A 7438-nucleotide genomic window follows, 5' to 3' on the forward strand; every position below is an offset into this window, starting at 1 on the left:
GTGCAGGTGGGGGCGCCGATCGTGCCTTCTGCCTGGGGCGCCAGCTGCCACAGCCGGCCTCGGGCCACTCCTGAAATCAAGTAAGCTCAGGTGGAGGCTTTTTTATGCAGCAAGAGGGTGGCTCTAGTTTGATTTAACTTTCCAAGAAGGGGCTCCAGTTAACTCTATGTTACCTCGGCCTCCGTGTCAGTCACAGACTTGCCCCGGGAGGATACTGAATTCTGGAGGAGCATCAATAGACCCAGAAAGCCATCTGGTTCCATGTCTGTTACACAGGAAAGCCAGTCGACATAGGTTACTTATCACCAGCTACATGGCTCCAGGTGTACGTGTCCCATTCAAGGCTAAAAGATTTTGGCCCTCAACATCTGCTTTAAGTACTTTCACATCTGGGCTAAGGGCGTAGCAATTTCCAAATGGCACAAGTATAACCACTTACGGCGGCGCGTCGTGTATCCCCCAACCCTGCAGCCCGTTTCCAGCAAGGTGAGACTCCACCAGGCAGTAGAATAGAGGGGGTTTATTGCTTTTCCAGGATACAGCACAGCATAGACATGATGTGGACATAAGGAGTCAGGGGCAGGCAGCCCTAGACACCTTGGGGCAGCAGTGCACAGGCCCCTCAACTCCCAGCACTCTGCCTTGTCTCTTCTCTTCATGGTTTCCCCTCTCAAAAAGATTGCCTTGCTCCCAGGCTCTGCCCCCCAGCCAGCTGGCCATCTCCGCTCCCCTTCCTTTGTCTCTCCCCCTGGGAAGAGCAGTGTTATCTGCTCAGGCTGGGATTAGGTGTTGGGGCCAATACACATGTGGGCGAGTCAGTGGGAATCACACATCACAGGGGTGACAGAGCAGACAGCACCTCCCACTACATCACACTACCTGCCTCATTTAATCCGTTAACTGGTTACATTTAACGTTTAATCCGTTAAACAGGATTTTACAACCCTTCCTGTAATGTCATATTTATTACCACAGTCCCCCCTCGTGGACCACAGCCCCGTTCTGCTAGGCACAGCAGTGTGAAACCCAAGTTTGGATGGAACTATCACCATGCAGAATGGCGACTAAATGGAAATGAGCACTTACAGTTTTCTTTCTCCAGCCATGCACTCCGGCAGCCCCTCTTATTGGTGCCAAGGCCCTGAGCGGATGGACTTTCTTGTTGGTGGTTTGCAGAGTTGGGAGAACAGCAAGGTTCCCCCGGAGTAAAATACTTCTACACCCCGGAAAACACCTAGCAAACAACAGAGCTTGTCAACACAACAAAAAGAAATTGTTTCTTCAGCAATAGCTTTGAGCTTAAAGCTGTCACGTGTCTGAGTTAGTGACTCAAGATGGTTGAAATGTCAAGCTCAACTGGAATTGCTGAATCTAAGATCCAGAGGGGGAGCCGAGTTAGTCTGTAACTGGAAACACTTAAAAAAACAGTGAAAAGTCTAACAGCACCTTAGGGTATGTCTACACTTGCTCCCTAGTTCGAACTAGGGATGCAAATTTAGGCGACCGAAATTGCTAATGAAGCAAGGATTTAAATATCCCACGCTTCATTAGCATGCTCTCACCAGCACGTTCCAGTGCGCACTTCCTGTTCGAATCAGCTGTTGAGCGGAGTAATGTGCCAGTGAGATCATGCTAATGAAACACGGGATATTTAAATCTGCACTTCATTAGCAATTACATTTGCATCCCTAGCTCAAACTAGGGAGCAAGTGCAGCTGTACCCTTAGAGATTAAAAAAACATGGAGATGGGATCATGAGCTTTCACGGGCACAGCCCACTTCGTCAGATCAACCTAAGATTGTTAGTCAGAGATTAGCACAGCACCCCTAGCAGCCACACGGCTGAATCCCGGAGCTAGAGGCCATAGCAGAGGCCAAGGTGATGGGGAGGGGAGATAAGCGGAGGGTGAGGGCCCAAACCCTGGGATCCCACTGCCAGAGCCTGGGGATGCAGCCCACTTCCATGCAGCCAGAGTTTTGGGATGGAGGAGGCAGCCAGGACTCGGGTAATGAGTTATGAGCCTGGGAATGGAGCCCAAAGCCCCATGGTCGGATCCAAAGGTCCCATAGCAGGAGCTCAGGGGAGAGAGCCTGCAGCTAAAAAGCCAAAGGCTGGAGTGGGAGGGCAGGGATCGGGGGTGGTGAGACCAGGACCAGAGCCCGAAGCCCCCCGCCAAGATCTCTGAGCCCTGCAGCCTGAAGTCAGTGCCTAGGAATGAAGCCCACTGCCACGCAGCCAGAGCCCAGATCTAGGAGGCCAAGGGCCAACAGTGGGGGCTGGTGATCCCAGGTCTGGCTCTCGCTGCTGCACTGCTGGGGCCAGATCCCAGAGCCTTCCAGCTGGGTCCTGCTTCCCCACAGCCAGAGCCCAGGGGATGGAGCCACTAGGATAGGAGCTACCCAGGGCCAGCTGCCTGTCACTGCAGGGCTGTCGGAAGCTTGAACCCCTGCCTTCTAGCTTATTCCCTTTCCTCTGTCAGCACTGGTGTAAGAAAACAATTGTATCCACATGCAGGCCAGCATGGGCTGGGGCACGGGGAGATGCAGTAATTACACTGGAGGTGTTAACGCACCAGTGTGTGATATGCACGCGCACTAATACGTGTGCATGTGCACTACTGTTTCACGGGGCTTTTTAACATATGTTGTTCTGCGGGCCAGCGGCTGCCTGGCTTGCAGGCTGGGCGACCCGCTGTCCTTATAGTTGGGTATCTAGAGGGGCCTATTCCCCCCATTCATCCCCTCGCCCAGCTTGGCCTGATTTTTCACACTTGCTCTGGTCGCCCTAGCGGCACCGACCGCCCCAGAGGCTGCCCGGGGAGGACCCTGCGGGGCCCAGCTGCACGGACACTCTCCCCCTGCGCTCGGTGGGGAGAGAGGGAGGGGACCGGCCTGGGCTCAGCCGACCCTGGGGACGGGCTGCCCAGCCCCCCGCTGGGCGCAGCCTCTGCCCCCTTTGTCCCTGCCCCCCAGCACTCACCGCTCCGGCCAGCGCGCTGCGCCGCGCCGGCAGCCCCCGCCGGGAGCCGGAGACGCGGCCGCGGAGAACAGGCAGTCCCCGCCCCCCGGGCCCGGCCGGCAGCAGCTGCCACTCCCCGTGCGCCGAGCTGACCCCTCACCTGCGCCGCAGCCGCTCCCGCGGGGCCGCCCCCCGGGGCAGCTCCAGGTGCCGGGGAAATCTGCCCAAAACGGGGCGTGGCAGCGTCTGGCTCGGGCAAAGTCCGATGATGAGGGGCCCGGGGAAAGCGGTGGGTCATTAACCCGGGCCGGCCCCCTCCTACCGGGCAGAGTCGCGGAGGAAAGGAGCCAGGCTGGTGGAGACAATTCACTGCGAGGGGGATGGGTGAGCAATGGGACAGAGTCTTGGGAAGAAGAGGCAGAGAAGGGGGGAGGCGGGGCCTGCAGAGAGGGGCGGGGCGTGCGGAAAGGGGCGGGGCAGAGGTGGGGCTTTGGGGGTCCAGCTGGCAGCACTTGGAAAGCTGGCACCCCCTCCAGAAGGCGATGGGATACTTCCAGAGAGGGTGAGGACCACATGCGTGTGAGATCCCAGAAGGACATCATCTTTAAGGGGATGCCAGCCTGTCCCCGCTGGTGTGACCCCTTACTCCTGGGGAGGGCAAAGTCCAGCCCCATGGGGGCCACTGCTTGAAAAAATGCCCTGCCCCGCACTGTTGTTTCCTATGTGCAAGGTCATACCGCGAGCAGGGTGCCATTTTGAAGTCAGAGGGGGGCAGAACGCTGTCCCCCATCCCAGACAAGGCCAAACTCCATCTGTCTTCATCCCAGTACTGAATAGGGCACAGACTGCTCAAAAAGAGACCCATCCAGATTAATACTGGACAAGTGGGGCAGGACACCACGCGATATGAAAACAAGACAACGTCACACTGAGATAAAGCTCTACTGGGCAGTACAGACCCAGCCCAGGAGCACAGGGAAGGCAGGCAGCATAGCCCAAGCCCGGGCCACCCTGGGAGTCTGCAGGGAGCCAAGTGGAATTGGGGAGGAGGGAGCGGAAACTAGAAGGGGAGCACGACCGGCTGCTTGGGGAGGTATTGCCTCCCTCAGCCTCTGATACCCACCTCCCAGGCCCTGCATATTGCATTTGCTTAGCACTTGGCAGCCCAGAGCAGGGAGAGAGTGTGGGTAGGAAGCTAGAAACACTAAGGGTATGTCTACACTACCCCGCTAGTTCGAACTAGCGGGGTAATGTATGCATACCGCACTTGCTAATGAAGCCCGGGATTTGAATTTCCCGGGCTTCATTAGCATAAGCGGGGAGCCGCCATTTTTAAATCCCCGCTGCTTCGAACCCCGTGTAGCGCGGCTACACGGGGCTCGAACTAGGTAGTTCGGACTAGGGTCCTATTCCGAACTACCGGTACTCCTCGTGAAACGAGGTGTACCGGTAGTTCGGAATAGGCACCCTAGTCCGAACTACCTAGTTCGAGCCCCGTGTAGCCGCGCTACACGGGGTTCGAAGCAGCGGGGATTTAAAAATGGCGGCTCCCCGCTTATGCTAATGAAGCCCGGGAAATTCAAATCCCGGGCTTCATTAGCAAGTGCGGTATGCATACATTACCCTCCTAGTTCGAACTAGGAGGGTAGTGTAGACATACCCTAAGGAAGTGGCAGTGTTTTGCAATGAGTGCACAGTCCCCATATAGGGATGTTAAATTTCGATTAATTAACTAATCGAATAGTTGATGGAATTTCCATCCACTATTTGACTTATTTGTGGATAAGAATGTCCACCTTCTGCCTTTGAAATGTACAAGAGACCCATTTCACAGATTGAAATGCTGCATGGAGCCTGGGACCAGCAGGGAGTCCTGCAGACCCTGGGCTCCATGCCTGAACTTCAGCTTTGAAATGTACAAGAGCCCCAGCAGGGACTCTTGTACATTTCAAAGACTGAAGCTGTTCCAACTTTGAAATGTACAAGAATCCCTGCTGGGAGTCTTGTACATTTCAAAGTTGGCAGCTGTGATCCTGCTTCCTCCCACAGAGCTGGAGGGAACCGGCTTTTAAGCCGGCTCCTTCCAGGACCCCGTTTTACCCCCCCGTTTGTGATAGAGGCAGCAAGGTGGAGGGGAAGCGACTAGTAAATTAGTCGCTTACATCCCTATCCCCATATCCAGCCAGCTTATCCTGACACAATATTTGGACTTTCCTTAATGCCTTGCTCCAGCATGAGGTGATCCAGTGAGAATAGCTGCTTTAATTTACAAAGGTGGTCACAGATCTTCTGTAAAAGTTGTTCTGTGAGGCATGTTGCCCTGCCCCATCCCTTTCAGGTGTATGTCCACCTGCTTCTGGTCATTTTCCCCTCAGAGGCACCTGTTGCCATGAGGCACCTCACCATCCTCCTGCTGTGGATAAATCTCGGCAACATTTCCATATGACCATGTATCATTCTCATATGACTTTGTATTAAGAGAAACTTCGTAAGTCCTTTTATAGATACAGATCTTGTCCTTTTAGATATATCTTTGTTAAGCCTTCTTATAGAATCCCTTGTATCCAGTCTTTTCCCTAGAAACTTTGTATCAAGCTCTTTATGTTATAGGTCTTAGGCATAGTTAAGGTAAAGAAAAATGTTTTTTGCTAGGAGTAGAACAGATCTCTCCCCTTTCATTGATTGTCCTGTTGAAATGAATGAGGTGTGAATGGAGAATGAAAGGTGAGCACCTCAAGCAGCAGTTGCAAGGGTGGAGAGGGGCTGGGAGCCAGATCCAAGACAATACCTGTGAAGTGAGGTCATGGAAATGAAGACTGGACATACAGAGGCCTTGGGAGTCGAGCAGCAAGTGCCTGCCCTTGGAAGGACCCTCTTTGAAGCAACATTAAAAAAGGCAAGGAGATGACTAATTGGCTGCATGAGAGGGATAAATAGGAGGCATCTTGCAGAGGGACCCCAGGTTTTCGTCTTGTCAACATGGGAGCATCGATCTGGATTGGCAAAAGCCAAACTCCACCCCTCCCCCATCTAACTCACCTGGCCAGTGCAGTTAGGGGGAGCAACTTGGTAACAAGACGGAGTGTTCTTGTGCGTGTGTGAGAGAAAGTGCAAGAGTGTAATGTATCATATGCATATGATAAAGTATTGATTGATCTCTGTATGTTCAATAAATGTGGCGTGTTGCCTTATCCCTCTGAAAAAGATCCCGGGTGCTTCTTTTAAGCACAACACTGTCCCCTCAGTTCCTTCTTTCCAGGAGATGAGGATGCATAGGATTGGAGGGGGGATTGTGGAAGACACATTCAACACACCTGCAAGAACATCCAATGAAGAATATTCCGTATCTGTCCATAGGCTGGTTTGGGGCAACTGCCCCAAATCCTGTGTGGCTTTGGAAAGCCACCCAGCAGTCGCCTCAGTTTTCTCATGGTCACCCCCTTCCTGCCGCCACTCACTCATTGCAGTGGCAGAAGCCAGAGTGACCTGGCAGCCTGCTCCACTTTGCCCAACCCTGCCACCCTCTCCCAAGCCACTGTGGCCCATGGCAGCAGAAAGCAGCATGGCCTGGCCTCAGGACACTCTGCTTCCCACTACCATGGAGAAGTGGAGCACAGTGGCTGGGAGAGGCCAGCGGGGTGGAGCAGAGCAGGATGGGGGATTGGCACTAGGCTGATCAAAGGACCAGAAAAGGGCAACAAAAATGATGAGGGGTTTGGAATGGGTCCCATATGAAAAGACATTAAAAAGACTTGGACTTTACAGCTTAGAAAAGAGGAGACTAAGGGGGATATGATAGAGGTCTATAAAATCAAGACTGGTGTGGGAAACGTGAATAAGGAAAAGTTATTTAGTTGTTCCCATAACATATGGACTAGGGGGTCACCAAATGAAATTAATAGGTAACAGGTATAAAACAAACATAAGAACGTTTTTCTTCATGCAGCGCACAACCTGTGGAACTCCTTGCCAGATGATGTTGTGAAGACCAGGTCTGTAACAGGGTTCAAAAAGAACTAGATACATTCATGGAGGTTAGGTCCATTAATGACTATTAGCCAAGATGGGTAGGAATGGTGTCCGTAGCCTCTGTTTGTCAGAGGCTGGAAATGGTTGAGATCACTTAATAATTACCTGTTCACTCCCTATGGGGCACATGGCTGCTGTTGGAAAACAGGACAGTGGGCTAATTGGACCTTTGGTCTGACCTAGTATGGCCATTCTTATGTTCTCACATGCTAGGGGGGCTTGTGAGAACAATAGAAACCACCAAAACTGCTTGAGCCTCCTACAGACGCCTCATAGCACAGGAGTGGGCAAAATATTGCCCGCGGGCTGGATCCATCCCACTGTTGCCCAGTGGGACCCTCAGGCAGCTTCCAGGCAGCTGCAGTCCCAGACTGCTCAAAGCAGCCGGCTGCTGAGGCCAGAGTGTGTGTCTCTGTGTGATGAGTGTCCCTTGGAGGAAGGGAGTCTCCA

The 7438-nt window shown here is 53.2% G+C and overlaps 1 long non-coding RNA gene across 1 annotated transcript; it reads right to left on the reverse strand.

Annotated features, from left to right (window-relative positions):
* Nucleotides 1–76: 76 nt before the first annotated feature.
* Nucleotides 77–3111, reverse strand: LOC149524391 (uncharacterized). Its single transcript, XR_016349761.1, has 3 exons — nt 2981–3111; nt 1087–1234; nt 77–265 (listed from the first exon to the last, which is right to left on the reverse strand). It is a non-coding gene; the product is annotated as an uncharacterized LOC149524391 (long non-coding RNA).
* Between the last annotated feature and the right edge of the window lie 4327 nt (nt 3112–7438).

This window comes from Pelodiscus sinensis, chromosome 5, assembly GCF_052426305.1.
Source record: "Pelodiscus sinensis isolate ZL-2025 chromosome 5, ASM5242630v1, whole genome shotgun sequence".
NCBI lineage: Eukaryota > Metazoa > Chordata > Testudines > Trionychidae > Pelodiscus > Pelodiscus sinensis.